Source organism: Ranitomeya imitator, chromosome 5 (genome assembly GCF_032444005.1).
Source record: "Ranitomeya imitator isolate aRanImi1 chromosome 5, aRanImi1.pri, whole genome shotgun sequence".
NCBI lineage: Eukaryota > Metazoa > Chordata > Amphibia > Anura > Dendrobatidae > Ranitomeya > Ranitomeya imitator.
Window position 1 is genome coordinate 61,272,288 of NC_091286.1, and position 24,813 is coordinate 61,297,100.

Below are 24,813 nucleotides of genomic sequence, written 5' to 3' on the forward strand. Positions count from 1 at the left end.
GTGAGGCCATTATATTATGTGTAGGACTATATGTGGGGCCATTATATTATGTGCAGGACTATATGTGAGGCCATTATATTATGTGCAGGACTATATGTGAGGCCATTATATTATGTGTAGGACTATATGTGAGGCCATTATATTATGTGTAGTACTATATGTGGGGCCATTATATTATGTGCACTATATGTGAGGCCATTATATTATGTGCAGTACTATATGTGGGGCCATTATATTATGTGCAATATATGTGAGGCCATTATATTATGTGCAGGACTATATGTGGGGCCATTATATTATGTGTAGTACTATATGTGGGGCCATTATATTATGTGCAGGACTATATGTGAGGCCATTATATTATGTGTAGTACTATATGTGGGGCCATTATATTATGTGCAGGACTATATGTGAGGCCATTATATTATGTGCAGGACTATATGTGAGGCCATTATATTATGTGCAGGACTATATGTGGGGCAATTATATTATGTGCAGGACTATATGTGAGGCCATTATATTATGTGCAGGACTATATGTGAGGCCATTATATTATGTGCAGGACTATATGTGAGGCCATTATATTATGTGTAGTACTATATGTGGGGCCATTATATTATGTGTAGGACTATATGTGGGGCCATTATATTATGTGCAGGACTATATGAGGGGCCATTATATTATGTGCAGGAGTATATGTGAGGCCATTATATTATGTGTAGGACTATATGTGGGGCCATTATATTATGTGCAGGACTATATGTGAGGCCATTATATTGTGTGTAGTACTATATGTGAGGCCATTATACTATGTGCAGGACTATATGTGGGGCCATTATATTATGTGCAGGACTATATGTGGGGCCATTATATTATGTGTAGGACTATATGTGGGGCCATTATATTATGTGTAGGACTATATGTGGGGCCATTATATTATGTGCAGGACTATATGTGGGGCCATTATATTATGTGTAGGACTATATGTGGGGCCATTATATTATGTGTAGGACTATATGTGAGGCCATTATATTATGTGTAGTACTATATGTGGGGCCATTATATTATGTGTAGGACTATATGTGAGGCCATTATATTATGTGCAGGACTATATGTGAGGCCATTATATTATGTGTAGGACTATATGTGGGGTCATTATATTAAGTGCAGGACTATATGTGAGGCCATTATATTATGTGTAGGACTATATGTGGGACCATTATATTATGTGTAGGACTATATGAGGGTCCATTATATTATGTGCAGGACTATATGTGGGGCCATTATATTATGTGCAGGACTATATGTGAGGCCATTATATTATGTGTAGGACTATATGTGAGGCCATTATATTATGTGTAGGACTATATGTGGGACCATTATATTATGTGTAGGACTATATGTGGGGTCATTATATTAAGTGCAGGACTATGTGTGAGGCCATTATATTATGTGTAGGACTATATGAGGGTCCATTATATTATGTGCAGGACTATATGTGAGGCCATTATATTATGTGCAGGACTATATGTGAGGCCATTATATTATGTGTAGGACTATATGTGGGACCATTATATTATGTGTAGGACTATATGAGGGTCCATTATATTATGTGCAGGACTATATGTGAGGCCATTATATTATGTGTAGGACTATATGTTGGACCATTATATTATGTGCAGGACTGTATGTGAGGCCATTATATTATGTGTAGGACTATATGTGGGACCATTATATTATGTGCAGGACTATATGTGAGGCCATTATATTATGTGTAGTACTATATGTGAGGCCATTATATTATGTGTAGGACTATATGTGGGGCCATTATATTATGTGTAGTACTATATGTGAGGCCATTATATTATGTGCAGGACTATATGTGAGGCCGTTATATTATGTGTAGTACTATATGTAGGGCCATTATATTATGTGTACTATATGTGAGGCCATTATATTATGTGTATTACTATATGTGGGGCCATTATATTATGTGCACTATATGTGAGGCCATTATATTATGTGCAGGACTATATGTGGGGCCATTATATTATGTGCAGGACTATATGTGGGGCCATTATATTATGTGCACTATATGTGGGGCCATTATATTATGTGCAGGACTATATGTGGGGCCATTATATTATGTGCACTATATGTGGGGCCATTATATTATGTGTAGTACTATATGTGGGGCCATTATATTATGTGTAGGACTATATGTGGGGTCATTATATTATGTGCAGGACTATATGTGAGGCCATTATATTATGTGTAGGACTATATGTGGGGCCATTATATTATGTGTAGTACTATATGTGGGGCCATTATATTATGTGCAGGACTATATGTGAGGCCATTATATTATGTGTAGTAGTATATGTGGGGCCATTATATTATGTGCAGGACTATATGTGAGGCCATTATATTATGTGCAGGACTATATGTGGGGCCAGTATATTATGTGCAGGACTATATGTGGGGCCATTATATTATGTGCAGGACTATATGTGGGGCCATTATATTATGTGCACTATATGTGGGGCCATTATATTATGTGTAGTACTATATGTGGGGCCATTATATTATGTGCACTATATGTGGGGCCATTATATTATGTGTAGGACTATATGTGGGGCCATTATATTATGTGTAGTACTATATGTGAGGCCATTATATTATGTGCTGGACTATATGTGGGGCCATTATATTATGTGCAGGACTATATGTGAGGCCATTATATTATGTGCAGGACTAAATGTGGGGCCATTATATTATGTGTAGTACTATATGTGGGGCCATTATATTATGTGCAGGACTATATGTGAGGCCATTATATTATGTGTAGGACTATATGTGGGGCCATTATATTATGTGCAGGACTATATGTGAGGCCATTATATTATGTGCAGGACTATATGTGGGGCCAGTATATTATGTGCAGGACTATATGTGAGGCCATTATATTATGTGTAGTACTATATGTGAGGCCATTATATTATGTGAAGGACTATATGTGAGGCCATTATATTATGTGCAGGACTATATGTGAGGCCATTATATTAAGTGTAGGACTATATGTGGGGCCATTATATTAAGTGTAGGACTATATGTGGGGCCATTATATTATGTGTAGTACTATATGTGGGGCCATTATATTATGTGCAGGACTATATGTGAGGCCATTATATTATGTGTAGGACTATATGTGGGGCCATTATATTATGTGCAGGACTATATGTGGGGCCATTATATTATGTGCAGGACTATATGTGAGGCCATTATATTATGTGTAGGACTATATGTGAGGCCATTATATTATGTGTAGGACTATATATGGGGCCAATATATTAAGTGTAGGACTATATGTGGGGCCATTATATTATGTGTAGTACTATATGTGGGGCCATTATATTATGTGCAGGACTATATGTGAGGCCATTATATTATGTGTAGGACTATATATGGGGCCAATATATTAAGTGTAGGACTATATGTGGGGCCATTATATTATGTGTAGTACTATATGTGGGGCCATTATATTATGTGCAGGACTATATGTGAGGCCATTATATTATGTGTAGGACTATATGTGGGGCCATTATATTATGTGCAGGACTATATGTGGGGCCATTATATTATGTGTAGGACTATATGTGAGGCCATTATACTACGTGTAGTACTATATGTGGGGCCATTATATTATGTGCAGGACTATATGTGAGGCCATTATATTATGTGTAGGACTATATGTGGGGCCATTATATTATGTGCACTATATGTGAGGCCATTATATTATGTGCAGGACTATATGTGAGGCCATTATATTATGTGCAGGACTATATGTGAGGCCATTATATTATGTGTAGTACTATATGTGGGGCCATTATATTATGTGCAGGACTATATGTGAGGCCATTATATTATGTGCAGGACTATATGTGAGGCCATTATATTATGTGTAGTACGATATGTGGGGCCATTATATTATGTGCAGGACTATATGTGGGGCCATTATATTATGTGTAGGACTATATGTGGGGCCATTATATTATGTGTAATACTACAGTATATGTGGGGCCATTATATTATGTGTAGGACTATATGTGAGGCCACTATATTATGTGTAGGACTATATGTGGGGCCATTATATTATGTGCACTATATGTGAGGCCATTATATTATGTGCAGGACTATATGTGAGGCCATTATATTATGTGTAGTACTATATGTGGGGCCATTATATTATGTGCAGGACTATATGTGAGGCCATCATATTATGTGCAGGACTATATGTGAGGCCATTATATTATGTGTAGTACTATATGTGGGGCCATTATATTATGTGCAGGACTATATGTGAGGCCATTATATTATGTGCAGTTCTATATGTGAGGCCATTATATTATGTGTAGTACTATATGTGGGGCCATTATATTATGTGCAGGACTATATGTGAGGCCATTATATTATGTGTAGTACTATATGTGGGGCCATTATATTATGTGCAGGACTATATGTGGGGCCATTATATTATGTGCAGGACTATATGTGAGGCCATTATATTATGTGCAGGACTATATGTGGGGCCATTATATAATGTGCAGGACTATATGTGAGGCCATTATATTATGTGTAGTACTATATGTGGGGCCATTATATTATGTGCAGGACTAGACTGTGGAGACCTGGGTGTCGTAACCAGTGCCTTCCCCCCTCCCATCAATCCCGTAATGAAACACACACAGTCCTAGGTGGGTTGAACAGGTCGGTCACAGTTTATTAATTAAATAATCGGAGAAAGGGCAATTACATATCGTAACGAGCGGCTCGCGCCGAGCTCCTGTCAGTGATCGACAGGGGAATTGGCCCAACGAGCGGTTACGACCTTTGCCCTCCTCCGCTTTTTCCGCTGTGACTTAATAAAGGTTACCAGGGTTAGTTATAACAACATACGTAATAAAAATTTTTTTTTTTTTTTTTTTTAACTCTTATAACATAATTCACACATTTACATTCTCCTGGGGGTTAGTTTAATCATTAGCCTTTAAAAGGGAGGGTGGGTGGGACAAAAGCTTCCAGGTGTCCTGCCGAGAGTGAAAGAGAAAGTTCCTGGCCGGACACCTGGATTTAACCCCTGTAGGAGTGGCCGTAGGACCCCTCCCCTCTAGTGCCCACTGGCCGGCTGGGGGTCTTCCAATTAGTGCATCACTAAGGGGGGAGTGATGCTAGGGGGGAACTGGCACAGACATTCTTTACGTGCAGCTCTCTGTGTGCTCCCCAGTCAGAGACACGCTCCTTATACAGTACCGCGTCTGCCAGACTGTGGAGACCTGGGTGTCGTAACCAGTGCCTTCCCCCCTCCCATCAATCCCGTAATGAAACACACACAGTCCTAGGTGGGTTGAACAGGTCGGTCACAGTTTATTAATTAAATAATCGGAGAAAGGGCAATTACATATCGTAACGAGCGGCTCGCGCCGAGCTCCTGTCAGTGATCGACAGGGGAATTGGCCCAACGAGCGGTTACGACCTTTGCCCTCCTCCGCTTTTTCCGCCACGGAGGATCCCGTGTATTAACTACGCGGGACTCCGACCCCACCGCTCGATGTTAGGGCCTGTTCAACCCCATCCTGTAAACCAGACAGAAAAATATCGAGGCCAATGTCCGTTAGGTGAACTCCGTCCGGTCTTAATTGTGGCGTGTTATCCCCTTGTAACGGGAGGTGACGAATCACGATACCGCCTCTTCCTCTCACATATTTTCCAATCCGCGCGTTGAATTTCCTTCTTGTCCACTCTATGGCTTTTTTATCTCTTACTCCTCGCCAAACGGCCCATGGTGTTATATCCGACCACACCAGTATCATGTTCCTGAATAGACAGCTGAACCTTTCCATATCCATTGTCACCCATTTGTACAATTCGGCCACCTTTTGTTTGCCCAGGTCATTGCCACTCGCGTGTACCACCATTATGCCAACCATCTCTTTAAACACCTGTTTCCACTGGAGGCCTCTGACACCCCTTCAGTTAACTTTCATGCCCGGGAGGTAAAGATTTGTTCCTCCTGGCCGCAGTTTGGCCCTCTTTTCGGCCCAGTAAACGTAGGAATCTCCTACAACCCAAACATCAACCCCTGAAAGAGACAACACATGTTAATTAAGCAAGTCGGGTCTTATGTATCTGAAGAAGCATGCGGACTTCCAACGACCCATTCTCTGCACCTCGGCCTCTGACACTCCTGCCCTAGCTGCTTCTGTGGCTGCCCCTATGAGGAACGAATGTGTTCCGTACTCTTTTGGATTTGCGCCATTTTTTTTTTTTTTCAAGCATAGCTTGAACATCGCCTGAAATTGGTACTTGGTCATAGGGGGCCCGTCTGTATGAGTGAAGAAAAATCTACCAGCGTGTCTTATCCCGGCGTATCTTCTAACCATTTTTAGCGGGCAAGCTGGGCCATCTGTGGAGTTAAACAGTACCCATGTGCCCCTACCAGTGGGATCGCATTTGGATTTTCTAACCCTGATGCGCAGGGCGTCACTGCATATAACTATGTCCTCATTAGTTAGGCCTCCTTCCGACGCGTTTTTTGACCGCGGTAGCAATTCGGTGATACGCAGCGCTCCGAAAAAGACGGTCGCAAAAGTTGCTGATATGAGGGCCGCCTCATATTGCGATAAGCAGACCGACGGGGATATCGCAATCAGGTCCTGCAATAGTCTCAGAGAAATGGGGCGGCGACATTCTTGGCTTGGCTGAAGCCTTTTCCAAACCTTTTATGGCCTGTCTTATGCAAAAGGACTTAGTTACGTGTACCCAACCCAATAATTGAAAGAAAAATGCTAGCCCCGATAATTTCCGTTGTGCCGAGGTGAGCCCGACGCCCCACTTTCCCTCATCCGTAATAAGAAATCGGTTGTCACCGCGCTTCGTGCTCGGTCGCATTTATCGACTGGCCTACCCCGAATTAGTGAGCACCACTCCTCCCAAGCCTTACCATACACGTGCCAGGTAGCTGGCGAAACAGAGGCCCGGATTAAGGGCATCAATGATTGGCCACTGTGTCCCACAGGGACTGTGGACACCGAATACCCCGGGGGTTGCGCGTTGGGCTGCTGGATTCTGAAAGCCTGCCTATTGGAAAATAACAATGGGTTAATGATATTCTCGTCGACTTCCGCCACCACGGTGGCTCTACACCAAATATTGTTTTCTAGGCATATCAGTGCAAGCCGTCGCAAGAGAGCGAGTATGGGAAAGGATGAAGAAGACATGTGATTTAAACTCTTCGCTGTTTTCACATTTTTAGTTTGGAAATGAATGTTCATGTTCCTCAACTGATCGGCCCATATCTCCAACGCTGCTACAACCACAAACAATTCCCATAGGGCCGGGTCTTGCCCCCACATTGTTGTCGTCCATTTCTCTGGCCAACCAGATTTGCACCATTGGTTTTTATAGATTGCTGCGAAACCCTCTTTTTTGTTCCACCCTATTGTCAGCCCTAATTCCTTGCTTGTGATCTCTCTAGCCATGACGCACGTGTGACCGTTGTACGATTGTAGGAACGTCTGCCATACCAGCAGATCTGCTTTTAGCGAACGAGTGAGCCTAATTCTAGGGCCGGGCTAAGAAGCGCCTTTTGTTGCCAGGGATAGTCTGCGCGAGAAAGCTCTGCCGACCGGCATTACGCGGCAGGCGAAGGTCAGTAGACCCAATAACGCCTGCATTTGCTGTAGGGTTACCTTGTTAACTTCGAGGAAGCTTTTCAACCTTTGCAGGGTTTTTTGTATTTTATCCTCTGGTAATCAGAAAACCATCATCTTGGTATCTATTTCAATGCCCAGAAAGGGCAATACATTACATGGTCCCTCCGTTTTTTCCGGTGACAAGGGCACGCCGAATTTCAGTGAGATAGATTTGAATTTTTCTAGTAGATTGGAGCAGAGTTTAGAATTTCTGGGGCCGACAAACAGGAAATCGTCGAGGTAGTGAATTAGGGATTTACTGCCCGTTTCGTACCGAACTACGTGTTGAATAGCTCGAAATAGTGACATGAGATGGAACATCCCATTGGGAGGCACATGTCGAAGTAATAGTATTGGTCCACTTTGCAGCCCAGAAAGTGGAAACATTCGGGGTGCACGGGTAGTAACCGGAATGCCGATTCTATGTCGGATTTGGCTAGTAGGGCGCCGGGTCCGGCTGCCCGTACTAATTCTACCGCTTTATCGAACAACGCGTATGAGACGGAAGCTTCTTCTGGGAAAATTGCGTTGTTAACCGAATCGCCCTTTGGGTGAGATAAATGATGGATTAGGCGGTATTTACCGGGTTCCTTTTTTGGTATGATGCCTAATGTAGATATTTTAATGTTTTTGAAGGGGAGCGACTTAAAGGGGCCTGCTACCCTACCCATTTCCACCTCCTTGATGATTTTTTGTCTAAGATTTTGGGGAATTCGCGAGCCGATTTTAGGTTATCAGATAGGGTTGGCGTTCTTGTTAACCTAAAGGGAAGAAAGAACCCGTCAGAGAATCCTGCCTGCAACTGCTGAGCCGCTTCCTTATTGGGGTAGAGATTTAGCCAGGGGGCCATCGCGGTTGCGCTCACAGGGGTTCAGCCTTGTAGGCCCTTTGTATGCCTGACAAATGCACCTTGACGCTGGGTGTCCCCCCCCGCAAGCGGAACAGTCATGTCTGAATTTGCATAAATTGTGGAAACGGCAGTTTCCCTCGTTATATAGCCAGCAGGCCCCGGTTTTTTGCACGACCACTGAGTTCTGACCTGCAGTTGTGGACTAATACTGCGAAGGCCTGGAGCCAATTATTCATGGTTAACCCGATTTTTGATCTCCCTCTATCGAAACCCCTTTCGTTAGCTCTATCAACCGTTTGTTGGTCCGTTGATAACAGCGACCAAATATCAATATAATCGTTGTTCCAGATTTTCAGTCTAGTTTCCTGATCTATATGAGCGCCTAGCGGGCTGATCCCGCAGAAGAAGGCGTCTTTGTGTAGATTAGTGGACTGTGGTGTTGAATTGTTCACCACATTTCCCCTTGCATGAGTTAATTGTAGGATTATCTCCTTTAACGCTGAAGTTATCTCCATTTCCTTTACAATAACCCCGTAGCATAACGTTTCCTCGCTATCCTTGGTACACTCACCGCTGTGTGACTCTGGACGAGTGGACACCGATCCTGGAGGAACCCCCGCAGATGTTGACGGGGGGATGTCGCAGGACGGGGAAACTCTGGCTCCCGCTACAGCGAGGGACTGGCCGATGTGCTGGCCGATGCACTGATTATCGTGCGTTGGAGCCCGATTACTACCACGTGGTGGTGGATTGATGGCTCTGTCTTCCGTGACTGCGTGGTGGTTGTTGTGGCTGGAAGCCGCGGGGGATTGTTCTCCCCGGCTGATAGCCCTAGAGGGTGACCGTGATTTAGAGGACTTGCCGCGTGCATGATGACTCCTATCCGGACTTAGCGATACATCGGACCCCTCGGATGTTGCTGATGACGGCCATCCTGTGGCCGGGATCTGCGGCGGCTCCTATGGGAGCTGCGTCTGCGACGGTAGTGGCGTTTAGAGGAGTAGCGGGAACGGCGAAGGGAGTTATCGGAGGAAGATTGGGAGGACGTGCGGCGTCTACGCCTTCGTCCGCCGTTATAATGCGGTGTAATGGGGGGAATTCTATGAGTAGACAGAGGGGGATTATTGGCCGTAGATGGTCCTGCAGTGCTAATTAGAAGAGGGGGGGGGCGTAAGGAGGTAACTGTATTCTTCCCTATTGCTGGGATTTGACGGGGCGGTGGTTAACGGAAGATTTTTATTAAGGTTTTGGGCAGTGGGGGGAGGTGAGAATGTGTCTGTGCTTGGTGCGTTTACTGAGATGTCGCCGTGATTCCTGCTTTGCGGCTGTTGAGCGCCTTGCTCGGTCCTAAGGGACCGAACAACACGCTCTTCAGCCACCCTATGACCTCTCTGGCCTGACCCCTGATACCCCCGTACAGGCATCAGTGCTGCGCCTGCCGGGGGTAGGCTAGAGGTCACGCCCGGTGACAAATCAGCACGCTGTTCAGTCGAGTTCGACCGAACAGCGCGCTCTGGGGAACGTGAGGGGTTAAAACCAGCCTCCAGGTTACACCCTGCGGGCAGCGTATATGTGCCCGCAGGGAAGGTAATGGAGAACTGGTTAGCGCTGTTCTCCTCGCTGGGATCCGATGACCGGAAGTGGGTGGGCGGAGACAGGAAGTTGGTGGGTGGAGCTTTTCCCCGGTGCCGGACCAAGCCCGAGGAGGGAGCCGGAAGATGCCGGCAGCTGCGAGGCCGCCCCCTCCCCGACCTGGAGCCGCTCTGGGGCGCGGGGTAAGCGGGCGGACCGCCTTTCCCCCCTGTATCGCCCGCAGCGGCCCTGGAGCGGCCGGGGGTTGGGGCGATACCTCTAACCGCCCGGCGCTGCACACCCCCGCTGCTGCCCCCGGAGCTGCAGGAGGGGAAAGTGGCGGCGCCGCGGGCAGAACGGCGCGACCGGGGATTGGGGCGAGGGCTCTAACCGCCCGGGGCTGCACGCCGACACACCGCCTGCAGCCAGAGCTGCAGGCGGGGAAAGTGGCGGTGCCGCGGGCGGAACGGCGCGACCCGCCGCCCCCCCTGACGGGGGACTGTAAACATTTCTATGGCGGGTGCGTCGCCCGGCCCTACTCCGCCGCCTATGCCCGCCCGACGCTGGTCGGGCCTCGGACAGCTGCGGACCAGAGGGGGGCGCAGGTATCCAGGCAGCTCCACCCTCCGTACCCCCGGCACCCATCGCAGAACGACCTGTAGCCGGCGTGCCGATCCGCGGCTGAGGAGAGCCGGACATGGAGCAACCTGAGGGCCCAGGGGAGACGACTCTAGCCGGACCACCAGGTGAGGGGATTGTGAGCAGGGGGGAGGAGAGGGGACAGAAAGCTGAGCCCTGACCCCGGTAAAAATGGCCTGAAGCCAGTGCTCACCTTTCTGTGCCGCTCCCTTCAACAGGGCCGCAACCAGGGGGTCCGACATCACTGCAGGGGCACAGACAAAAGCTTCCAGGTGTCCTGCCGAGAGTGAAAGAGAAAGTTCCTGGCCGGACACCTGGATTTAACCCCTGTAGGAGTGGCCGTAGGACCCCTCCCCTCTAGTGCCCACTGGCCGGCTGGGGGTCTTCCAATTAGTGCATCACTAAGGGGGGAGTGATGCTAGGGGGGAACTGGCACAGACATTCTTTACGTGCAGCTCTCTGTGTGCTCCCCAGTCAGAGACACGCTCCTTATACAGTACCGCGTCTGCCATATGTGAGGCCATAATATTATGTGCAGGACTATATGTGAGGCCATTATATTATGTGCAGGACTATATGTGAGGCCATTATATTATGTGTAGTACTATATGTGGGGCCATTATATTATGTGCAGGACTATATGTGAGGCCATTATATTATGTGCAGTTCTATATGTGAGGCCATTATATTATGTGTAGTACTATATGTGGGGCCATTATATTATGTGCAGGACTATATGTGAGGCCATTATATTATGTGCAGGACTATATGTGAGGCCATTATATTATGTGTAGGACTATATGTGGGGCCATTATATTATGTGCAGGACTATATGTGAGGCCATTATATTATGTGTAGGACTATATGTGGGGCCATTATATTATGTGCAGGACTATATGTGAGGCCATTATATTATGTGCAGGACTATATGTGGGGCCATTATATTATGTGCACTATATGTGAGGCCATTATATTATGTGCAGGACTATATGTGAGGCCATTATATTATGTGTAGTACTATATGTGGGGCCATTATATTATGTGCAGGACTATATGTGGGGCCATTATATTATGTGCAGGACTATATGTGAGGCCATTATATTATGTGCAGGACTATATGTGAGGCCATTATATTATGTGTAGGACTATATGTGGGGTCATTACATTATGGGTAGGACTATATGTGTGGTCTTTATATTATGTGCAGGACTGTATGTGGGGCCATTATATTATGTGTAGGACTATATGTGAGGCCATTATATTATGTGCAGGACTATATGTGAGGCCATTATATTATGTGCAGGACTATATGTGAGGCCATTATATAATGTGTAGGACTATATGTGGGGCCATTATATTATGTGCAGGACTATATGTGAGGCCATTATATTATGAGCAGGACTATATGTGAGGCCATTATATTATGTGTAGGACTATATGTGGGGTCATTACATTATGGGTAGGACTATATGTGTGGTCTTTATATTATGTGCAGGACTGTATGTGGGGCCATTATATTATGTGCAGGACTATATGTGAGGCCATTATATTATGTGCAGGACTATATGTGAGGCCATTATATTATGTGTAGGACTATATGTGGGGTCATTACATTATGGGTAGGACTATATGTGTGGTCTTTATATTATGTGCAGGACTGTATGTGGGGCCATTATATTATGTGTAGGACTATATGTGAGGCCATTATATTATGTGCAGGACTATATGTGAGGCCATTATATTATGTGCAGGACTATATGTGAGGCCATTATATAATGTGTAGGACTATATGTGGGGCCATTATATTATGTGCAGGACTATATGTGAGGCCATTATATTATGAGCAGGACTATATGTGAGGCCATTATATTATGTGTAGGACTATATGTGGGGTCATTACATTATGGGTAGGACTATATGTGTGGTCTTTATATTATGTGCAGGACTATATGTGAGGCCATTATATTATGTGCAGGGCTATATGTGCAGCCATTATATTATGTGTAGGACTATTTGTGGGTCCATTATAATATGTGTAGGACTATATGTGCAGCCATTATATTATGTGCAGGACTATATGTGGGGCCATTATATTATGTGCAGGACTATATGTGCAGCCATTATATTATGTGCAGGACTATATGTGCAGCCATTATATTATGTGTAGGACTATATGTGCAGCCATTATATTATGTGTAGGACTATATGTGGGGCCATTATATTATGTCCAGGACTATATGTGGGGCCATTATATTATGTGCAGGACTATTTGTGGGGCCATTATATTATGTGTAGGACTATATGTGCAGCCATTATATTATGTGCAGGACTATATGTGGGGCCATTATATTATGTGTAGGACTATATGTGGGGCCATTATATTATGTGTAGGACTATATGTGGGACTATTATATTATGTGTAGGACTATATGTGGGGCCATTATATTATGTGCAGGGCTATATGTGGGGCCATTATATTATGTGTAGGACTATATGTGGGGCCATAATATTATGTGTAGGACTATATGTGAGGCCATTATATTATGTGCAGGGCTATATGTGGGGCCATTATATTATGTGTATGACTATATGTGGGACCATTATATTATGTGTAGGACTATATGTGAGGCCATTATATTATGTGTAGGACTATATGTGAGGCCATTATATTATGTGTAGGACTATATGTGGGGCCATTATATTATGTGCAGGACTATATGTGAGGCCATTATATTATGTGCAGGACTATATGTGGGGCCATTATATTATGTGCAGGACTATATGAGGGGCCATTATATTATGTGCAGGGCTATATGTGGGGCCATTATATTATGTGTAGGACTATATGTGGGGCCATTATATTATGTGCAGGACTATATGTGAGGCCATTATATTATGTGTAGGACTATATGTGGGGCCATTATATTATGTGCAGGGCTATATGTGGGGCCATTATATTGTGTGTAGGACTATATGTGGGGCCATTATATTATGTGTAGGACTATATGTGAGGCCATTATATTATGTGTAGGACTATATGTGGGGCCATTATATTATGTGCAGGACTATATGTGAGGCCATTATATTATGTGCAGAACTATATGTGGGGCCATTATATTATTTGTAGTAGTATATGTGGGACCATTATATTATGTGCACTATATGTGAGGCCGTTATATTATGTGTAGGACTATATGTGAGGCCATTATATTATGTGCACTATATGTGAGGCCGTTATATTATGTGTAGGACTATATGTGGGACCATTATATTATGTGTAGGACTATATGTGGGGCCATTATATTATGTGCAGGAAGATATGTGGGGCCATTATATTATGTGTAGTACAATATGTGAGGCCATTATATTATGTGCAGGACTATATGAGGGGCCATTATATTATGTGTAGGACTATATGTGGGGCCATTATATTATGTGTAGGACTATATGTGGGACCATTATATTATGTGTAGGACTATATGTGGGGCCATTATATTATGTGCAGGAAGATATGTGGGGCCATTATATTATGTGCAGGACTATATGACGGGCCATTATATTATGTGTAGGACTATATGTGGGGCCATTATATTAAGTGTAGGACTATATGTGAGGCCATTATATTATGTGCAGGAAGATATGTGGGGCCATTATATTATGTGCAGGACTATATGAGGGGCCATTATATTATGTGTAGGACTATATGTGGGGCCATTATATTATGTGCAGGACTATATGTGAGGCCATTATATTATGTGCAGGACTATATGTTGGACCATTATATTATGTGTAGGACTATATGTGGGGCCATTATATTATGTGTAGGACTATATGTGGGACCATTATATTATGTGTAGGACTATATGTGGGGCCATTATATTATGTGCAGGAAGATATGTGGGGCCATTATATTATGTGCAGGACTATATGAGGGGCCATTATATTATGTGTAGGACTATATGTGGGGCCATTATATTATGTGCAGGAAGATATGTGGGGCCATTATATTATGTGTAGGACTATATGTGGGGCCATTATATTATGTGCAGGACTATATGTGGGGCCATTATATTATGTGTAGTACTATATGTGAGGCCATTATATTATGTGTAGTACTATATGTGGGGTCATTACATTATGGGTAGGACTATATGTGTGGTCTTTATATTATGTGCAGGACTGTATGTGGGGCCATTATATTATGTGTAGGACTATATGTGAGGTCATTACATTATGGGTAGGACTATATGTGTGGTCTTTATATTATGTGCAGGACTATATGTGAGGCCATTATATTATGTGCAGGGCTATATGTGGGACCATTATATTATGTGTAGGACTATATGTGGGGCCATTATATTATGTGTAGGACTATATGTGGGGCCATTATATTATGTGCAGGACTATATGTGATGCCATTATATTATGTGCAGGACTATATGTGGGGCCATTATATTATGTGCAGGACTATTTGTGGGGCCATTATATTATGTGTAGGACTATATGTGCAGCCATTATATTATGTGCAGGAATATATGTGGGGCCATTATATTATGTGTAGGACTATATGTGGGGCCATTATATTATGTGTAGGACCAAGTGTGGGGCCATTATATTATGTGCAGGACTATATGTGGGGCCATTATATTATGTGCAGGACTATATGTGGGGTCATTATATTATGTGCAGGACTATATGTGGGGCCATTATATTATGTGTAGGACTATATGTGAGGCCATTATATTATGTGTAGGACTATATGTGGGGCCATTATATTATGTGTAGGACCAAGTGTGGGGCCATTATATTATGTGCAGGACTATATGTGGGGCCATTATATTATGTGCAGGACTATATGTGGGGCCATTATATTATGTGCAGGACTATATGTGGGGCCATTATATTATGTGCAGGACTATATGTGGGGCCATTATATTATGTGCAGGACTATATGTGGGGCCATTATATTATGTGCAGGACTATATGTGGGGCCATTATATTATGTGTAGGACTATATTTGAGGCCATTATATTATGTGTAGTACTATATGTGGGGTCATTACATTATGTGCACTATATGTGAGGCCATTATATTATGTGTAGGACTAAATGTGGGGCCATTATATTATGTGTAGGACTATATGTGGGACCATTATATTATGTGTAGGACTATATGTGGGGCCATTATATTATGTGTAGGACTATATGTGTGGTCTTTATATTATGTACAGGACTGTATGTGAGGCCATTATATTATGTGTAGTACTATATGTGGGGTCATTACATTATGGGTAGGACTATATGTGTGGTCTTTATATTATGTGCAGGACTATATGTGCAGCCATTATATTATGTGTAGGACTATATGTGGGATCATTATATTATGTGTAGGACTATATGTGGGGCCATTATATTATGTGCAGGACTATATGTGAGGCCATTATATTATGTGCAAGACTATTTGTGGGGCCATTATATTATGTGCAGGACTATATGTGCAGCCATTATATTATGTGCAGGACTATATGTGGGGCCATTATATTATGTGTAGGACTATATGTGGGGCCATTATATTATGTGTAGGACCAAGTGTGGGGCCATTATATTATGTGTAGGACTATATGTGGGGCCATTATATTATGTGCAGTACTATATCTGGGGCCATTATATTATGTGCAGGACTATATGTGGGGCCATTAAATTATGTGCAGGACTATATGTGGGGCCATTATATTATGTGCAGGACTATATGTGGGGCCATTATATTATGTGCAGGACTATATGTGGGGCCATTATATTATGTGCAGGACTATATGTGGGGCCATTATATTATGTGTAGGACTATATGTGCAGCCATTATATTATGTCCAGGACTATATGTGGGGCCATTATATTATGTGTAGGACTATATGTGGGGCCATTATATTATGTGTAGGACCAAGTGTGGGGCCATTATATTATGTGCAGGACTATATGTGGGGCCATTATATTATGTGCAGGACTATATGTGGGGCCATTATATTATGTGTAGGACTATATGTGAGGCCATTATATTATGTGTAGGACTATATGTGCAGCCATTATATTATGTGCAGGACTATATGTGGGGCCATTATATTATGTGTAGGACTATATGTGCAGCCATTATATTATGTGCAGGACTATATGTGGGGCCATTATATTATGTGTAGGACTATATGTGCAGCCATTATATTATGTCCAGGACTATATGTGGGGCCATTATATTATGTGTAGGACTATTTGTGGGGCCATTATATTATGTGTAGGACCAAGTGTGGGGCCATTATATTATGTGCAGGACTATATGTGGGGCCATTATATTATGTGCAGGACTATATGTGGGGCCATTATATTATGTGCAGGACTATATGTGGTGCCATTATATTATGTACAGGACTATATGTGGGGCCATTATATTATGTGTAGGACTATATGTGGGGCCATTATATTATGTACAGGACTGTATGTGGTGCCATTATATTATGTACAGGACTATATGTGGGGCCATTATATTATGTGTAGGACTATATGTGGGGCCATTATATTATGTGTAGGACTATATGTGAGGCCATTATATTATGTGCAGGACTATATGTGAGGCCATTATATTATGTGCAGGACTATATGTGAGGCCATTATATTATGTGTAGTACTTTATGTGGGGCCATTATATTATGTGCAGGACTATATGTGGGGCCATTATATTATGTGTAGTGCTATATGTGAGGCCATTATATTATGTGTAGTACTATATGTGGGGCCATTATATTAGGTGTAGGACTATATGTGGGGTCATTACATTATGAGTAGGACTATATGTGTGGTCTTTATATTATGTGCAGGACTGTATGTGGGGCCATTATATTATGTGCAGGACTATATGTGGGGTCATTACATTATGGGTAGGACTATATGTGTGCTCTTTATATAATGTGCAGGACTATATGTGAGGCCATTATATTATGTGCAGGGCTATATGTGCAGCCATTATATTATGTGTAGGACTATATGTGGGACCATTATATTATGTGTAGGACTATATGTGGGGCCATTATATTATGTGCAGGACTATATGTGAGGCCATTATATTATGTGCAGGACTATATGTGGGGCCATTATATTATGTGCAGGACTATATGTGGGGCCATTATATTATGTGTAGGACTATATGTGGGGCCATTATATTATGTGTAGGACCAAGTGTGGGGCCATTATATTATGTGCAGGACTATATGTGGGGCCATTATATTATGTGCAGGACTATATGTGGGGCCATTATATTATGTGTAGGACTATATGTGGGGCCATTATATTATGTGTAGGACCAAGTGTGGGGCCATTATATTATGTGCAGGACTATATGTGGGGCCATTATATTATGTGCAGGACTATATGTGGGGCCATTATATTATGTGTAGGACTATATGTGGGGCCATTATATTATGTGCAGGACTATATGTGGGGCCATTATATTATGTACAGGACTGTATGTGGTGCCATTATATTATGTACAGGACTATATGTGGGGCCTTTATATTATGTGTAGGACTATATGTGGGGCCATTATATTATGTGTAGGACTATATGTGAGGCCATTATATTATGTGCAGGACTATATGTGAGGCCATTATATTATGTGCAGGACTATATGTGAGGCCATTATATTATGTGTAGGACCAAGTGTGGGGCCATTATATTATGTGCAGGACTATATGTGGGGCCATTATATTATGTGCAGGACTATATGTGGGGCCATTATATTATGTATAGGACTATATGTGGGGCCATTATATTATGTGTAGGACCAAGTGTGGGGCCATTATATTATGTGCAGGACTATATGTGGGGCCATTATATTATGTGCAGGACTATATGTGGGGCCATTATATTATGTGTAGGACTATATGTGGGGCCATTATATTATGTGCAGGACTATATGTGGGGCCATTATATTATGTACAGGACTGTATGTGGTGCCATTATATTATGTACAGGACTATATGTGGGGCCATTATATTATGTGTAGGACTATATGTGGGGCCATTATATTATGTGTAGGACTATATGTGGGGCCATTATATTATGTGTAGGACTATATGTGGGGCCATTATATTATGTGCAGGACTATATGTGTGGTCTTTATATTATGTGTAGGACTATATGTGGGACCATTATATTATGTGCAGGACTATATGTGGGACCATTATATTATGTGCAGGACTATATGTGGGACCATTATATTATGTGCAGGACTATATGTGGGACCATTATATTATGTGCAGGACTATATGTGGGGCCATTATATTATGTGTAGGACTATATGAGGGTCCATTATATTATGTGCAGGACTATATGTGGGGCCATTATATTATGTGTAGGACTATATGTGGGGCCATTATATTATGTGCAGGACTATATGAGGGGCCAATATATTATGTGTAGGACTATATGTGGGGCCAATATATTATGTGTAGGACTATATGAGGGGCCAATATATTATGTGTAGGACTATATGTGGGGCCATAATATTATGTGTAGGACTATATGTGGGGCCATTATATTATGTGTAGGACTATATGTGGGGCCATTATATTATGTGTAGGACTATATGTGGGACCATTATATTATGTGTAGGACTATATGTGGGGCCATTATATTATGTGTAGGACTATATGTGGGGCCATAATATTATGTGTAGGACTATATGTGGGGCCATTATATTATGTGTAGGACTATATGTGGGGCCATTATATTATGTGTAGGACTATATGTGGGGCCATTATATTATGTGTAGGACCAAGTGTGGGGCCATTATATTATGTGCAGGACTATATGTGGGGCCATTATATTATGTGCAGGACTATATGTGGGGCCATTATATTATGTGTAGGACTATATGTGGGGCCATTATATTATGTGTAGGACCAAGTGTGGGGCCATTATATTATGTGCAGGACTATATGTGGGGCCATTATATTATGTGCAGGACTATATGTGGGGCCATTATATTATGTGTAGGACTATATGTGGGGCCATTATATTATGTGTAGGACCAAGTGTGGGGCCATTATATTATGTGCAGGACTATATGTGGGGCCATTATATTATGTGCAGGACTATATGTGGGGCCATTATATTATGTGCAGGACTATATGTGGGGCCATTATATTATGTGCAGGACTATATGTGGGGCCATTATATTATGTACAGGACTGTATGTGGTGCCATTATATTATGTACAGGACTATATGTGGGGCCATTATATTATGTGTAGGACTATATGTGGGGCCATTATATTATGTGTAGGACTATATGTGAGGCCATTATATTATGTGCAGGACTATATGTGAGGCCATTATATTATGTGTAGTACTTTATGTGGGGCCATTATATTATGTGCAGGACTATATGTGGGGCCATTATATTATGTGTAGTGCTATATGTGAGGCCATTATATTATGTGTAGTACTATATGTGGGGCCATTATATTAGGTGTAGGACTATATGTGGGGTCATTACATTATGAGTAGGACTATATGTGTGGTCTTTATATTATGTGCAGGACTGTATGTGGGGCCATTATATTATGTGCAGGACTATATGTGGGGTCATTACATTATGGGTAGGACTATATGTGTGCTCTTTATATAATGTGCAGGACTATATGTGAGGCCATTATATTATGTGCAGGGCTATATGTGCAGCCATTATATTATGTGTAGGACTATATGTGGGACCATTATATTATGTGTAGGACTATATGTGGGGCCATTATATTATGTGCAGGACTATATGTGAGGCCATTATATTATGTGCAGGACTATATGTGGGGCCATTATATTATGTGCAGGACTATATGTGGGGCCATTATATTATGTGTAGGACTATATGTGGGGCCATTATATTATGTGTAGGACCAAGTGTGGGGCCATTATATTATGTGCAGGACTATATGTGGGGCCATTATATTATGTGCAGGACTATATGTGGGGCCATTATATTATGTGTAGGACTATATGTGGGGCCATTATATTATGTGTAGGACCAAGTGTGGGGCCATTATATTATGTGCAGGACTATATGTGGAGCCATTATATTATGTGCAGGACTATATGTGGGGCCATTATATTATGTGTAGGACTATATGTGGGGCCATTATATTATGTGTAGGACCAAGTGTGGGGCCATTATATTATGTGCAGGACTATATGTGGGGCCATTATATTATGTGCAGGACTATATGTGGGGCCATTATATTATGTGCAGGACTATATGTGGGGCCATTATATTATGTGCAGGACTATATGTGGGGCCATTATATTATGTGCAGGACTATATGTGGGGCCATTATATTATGTGCAGGACTATTTGTGGGGCCATTATATTATGTGCAGGACTATATGTGGGGCTATTATATTATGTGTAGGACTATATGTGCAGCCATTATATTATGTGCAGGACTATATGTGGGGCCATTATATTATGTGCAGGACTATATGTGGGGCCATTATATTATGTGCAGGACTATTTGTGGGGCCATTATATTATGTGCAGGACTATATGTGGGGCTATTATATTATGTGTAGGACTATATGTGGGGCCATTATATTATGTACAGGACTATATGAGGGGCCATTATATTATGTGTAGGACTATATGTGAGGCCATTATATTATGTGTAGGACTATATGTGGGGTCATTATATTATGTGCAGGACTATATGTGCAGCCATTATATTATGTGTAGGACTATATGTGGAGCCATTATATTATGTCCAGGACTATATGTGAGGCCATTATATTATGTGTAGGACTATATGTGGAGCCATTATATTATGTACAGGACTATATGTGAGGCCATTATATTATGTGCAGGACTATATGTGGAGCCATTATATTATGTACAGGACTATATGTGCAGCCATTATATTATGTGTAGGACTATATGTGAGGCCATTATATTATGTCTAGGACTATATGTGGAGCCATTATATTATGTGCAGGACTATATGTGGGGTCATTATGTTATGTGCAGGACTATATGTGCAGCCATTATATTATGTGTAGGACTATATGTGGGACCATTATATTATGTACAGGACTATATGAGGGGCCATTATATTATGTGTAGGACTATATGTGAGGCCATTATATTATGTGTAGGACTATATGTGAGGCCATTATATTATGTGCAGGACTATATGTAGGGCCATTATATTATGTGTAGGACTATATGTGGGACCATTATATTATGTGTAGGACTATATGTGGGGCCATTATATTATGTGTAGGACTATATGTGAGGCCATTATATTATGTGCAGGACTTTATGTGGGGCCATTATATTATGTGTAGGACTATATGTGGGGCCATTATATTATGTGTAGGACTATATGTGGGACCATTATATTATGTGTAGGACTATATGTGGGGCCATTATATTATGTGCAGGGCTATATGTGCAGCCATTATATTATGTGCAGTACTATATGTGGGGCCATTATATTATGTGTAGGACTATATATGGGACCATTATATTATGTGCAGGACTAAATGTGGGACCATTATATTATGTGCAGGACTATATGTGGGGCCATTATATTATGTGTAGGACTATATGTGTGGTCTTTATATTATGTGTAGGACTATATGTGAGGCCATTATATTATGTGTAGGACTATATGTGAGGCCATTATATTATGTGCAGGACTATATGTGGGGCCATTATATTATGTGCAGGACTATATGTGGGGCCATTATATTATGTGCAGGACTATATGAGGGGCCATTATATTATGTGCAGGACTATATGAGGGGCCATTATATTATGTGTAGGACTATATGTGGGGCCATTATATTATGTGTAGGACTATATGTGGGACCATTATATTATGTGTAGGACTATATGTGGGGCCATTATATTATGTGTAGGACTATATGTGAGGCCATTATATTATGTGTAGGACTATATGTGGGGCCATTATATTATGTGTAGGACTATATGTGGGACCATTATATTATGTGTAGGACTATATATGGGACCATTATATTATGTGCAGGACTAAATGTGGGACCATTATATTATGTGCAGGACTATATGTGGGGCCATTATATTATGTGTAGGACTATATGTGTGGTCTTTATATTATGTGCAGGACTATATGTGGGGCCATTATATTATGTGTAGGACTATATGTGGGGCCATTATATTATGTGTAGGACTATATGTGAGGCCATTATATTATGTGCAGGGCTATATGTGGGACCATTATATTATGTGTAGGACTATATATGGGACCATTATATTATGTGCAGGACTAAATGTGGGACCATTATATTATGTGCAGGACTATATGTGGGGCCATTATATTATGTGTAGGACTATATGTGTGGTCTTTATATTATGTGCAGGACTATATGTGGGGCCATTATATTATGTGTAGGACTATATGTGGGGCCATTATATTATGTGTAGGACTATATGTGGGACCATTATATTATGTGAAGGACTATATGTGAGGCCATTATATTCTGTGCAGGACTACATGAGGGGCCATTATATTATGTGTAGGACTATATGTGGGGCCATTATATTATGTGCAGGACTATATGTGGGGCCATTATATTATGTGTTTTACTATATGTGGGGCCATTATATTATGTGCAGGACTATATGTGGGGTCATTATATTATGTGCAGGGCTATATGTGGGGCCATTATATTATGTGTAGGACTATATGTGAGGCCATTATATTATGTGCAGGACTATATGTGAGGCCATTATATTATGTGTAGGACTATATGTGGGGCCATTATATTATGTGTAGGACTATATGTGAGGCCATTATATTATGTGCAGGACTATATGTGAGGCCATTATATTATGTGTAGTACTATATGTGGGGCCATTATATTATGTGCAGGACTATATGTGGGGTCATTATATTATGTGCAGGGCTATATGTGGGGCCATTATATTATGTGTAGGACTATATGTGGAGCCATTATATTATGTGCAGGACTATATGTGGGACCATTATATTATGTGTAGGACTATATGTGAGGCCATCATATTATGTGCAGGGCTATATGTGGGGCCATTATATAATGTGCAGGACTATATGTGAGGCCATTATATTATGTGCAGGGCTATATGTGGGGCCATTATATTATGTGTAGGACTATATGTGGGGTCATTATATTATGTGTAGGACTATATGTGGGGCCATTATATTATGTGCAGGGCTATATGTGCAGCCATTATATTATGTGCAGTACTATATGTGGGGCCATTATATTATGTGTAGGACTATATATGGGACCATTATATTATGTGCAGGACTAAATGTGGGACCATTATATTATGTGCAGGACTATATGTGGGGCCATTATATTATGTGTAGGACTATATGTGTGGTCTTTATATTATGTGTAGGACTATATGTGAGGCCATTATATTATGTGTAGGACTATATGTGGGGCCATTATATTATGTGCAGGACTATATGTGGGGCCATTATATTATGTGCAGGACTATATGAGGGGCCATTATATTATGTGCAGGACTATATGAGGGGCCATTATATTATGTGTAGGACTATATGTGGGGCCATTATATTATGTGTAGGACTATATGTGGGACCATTATATTATGTGTAGGACTATATGTGGGGCCATTATATTATGTGTAGGACTATATGTGGGGCCATTATATTATGTGCAGGGCTATATGTGGGACCATTATATTATGTGTAGGACTATATATGGGACCATTATATTATGTGCAGGACTAAATGTGGGACCATTATATTATGTGCAGGACTATATGTGGGGCCATTATATTATGTGTAGGACTATATGTGTGGTCTTTATATTATGTGCAGGACTATATGTGGGGCCATTATATTATGTGTAGGACTATATGTGGGGCCATTATATTATGTGTAGGACTATATGTGGGACCATTATATTATGTGAAGGAC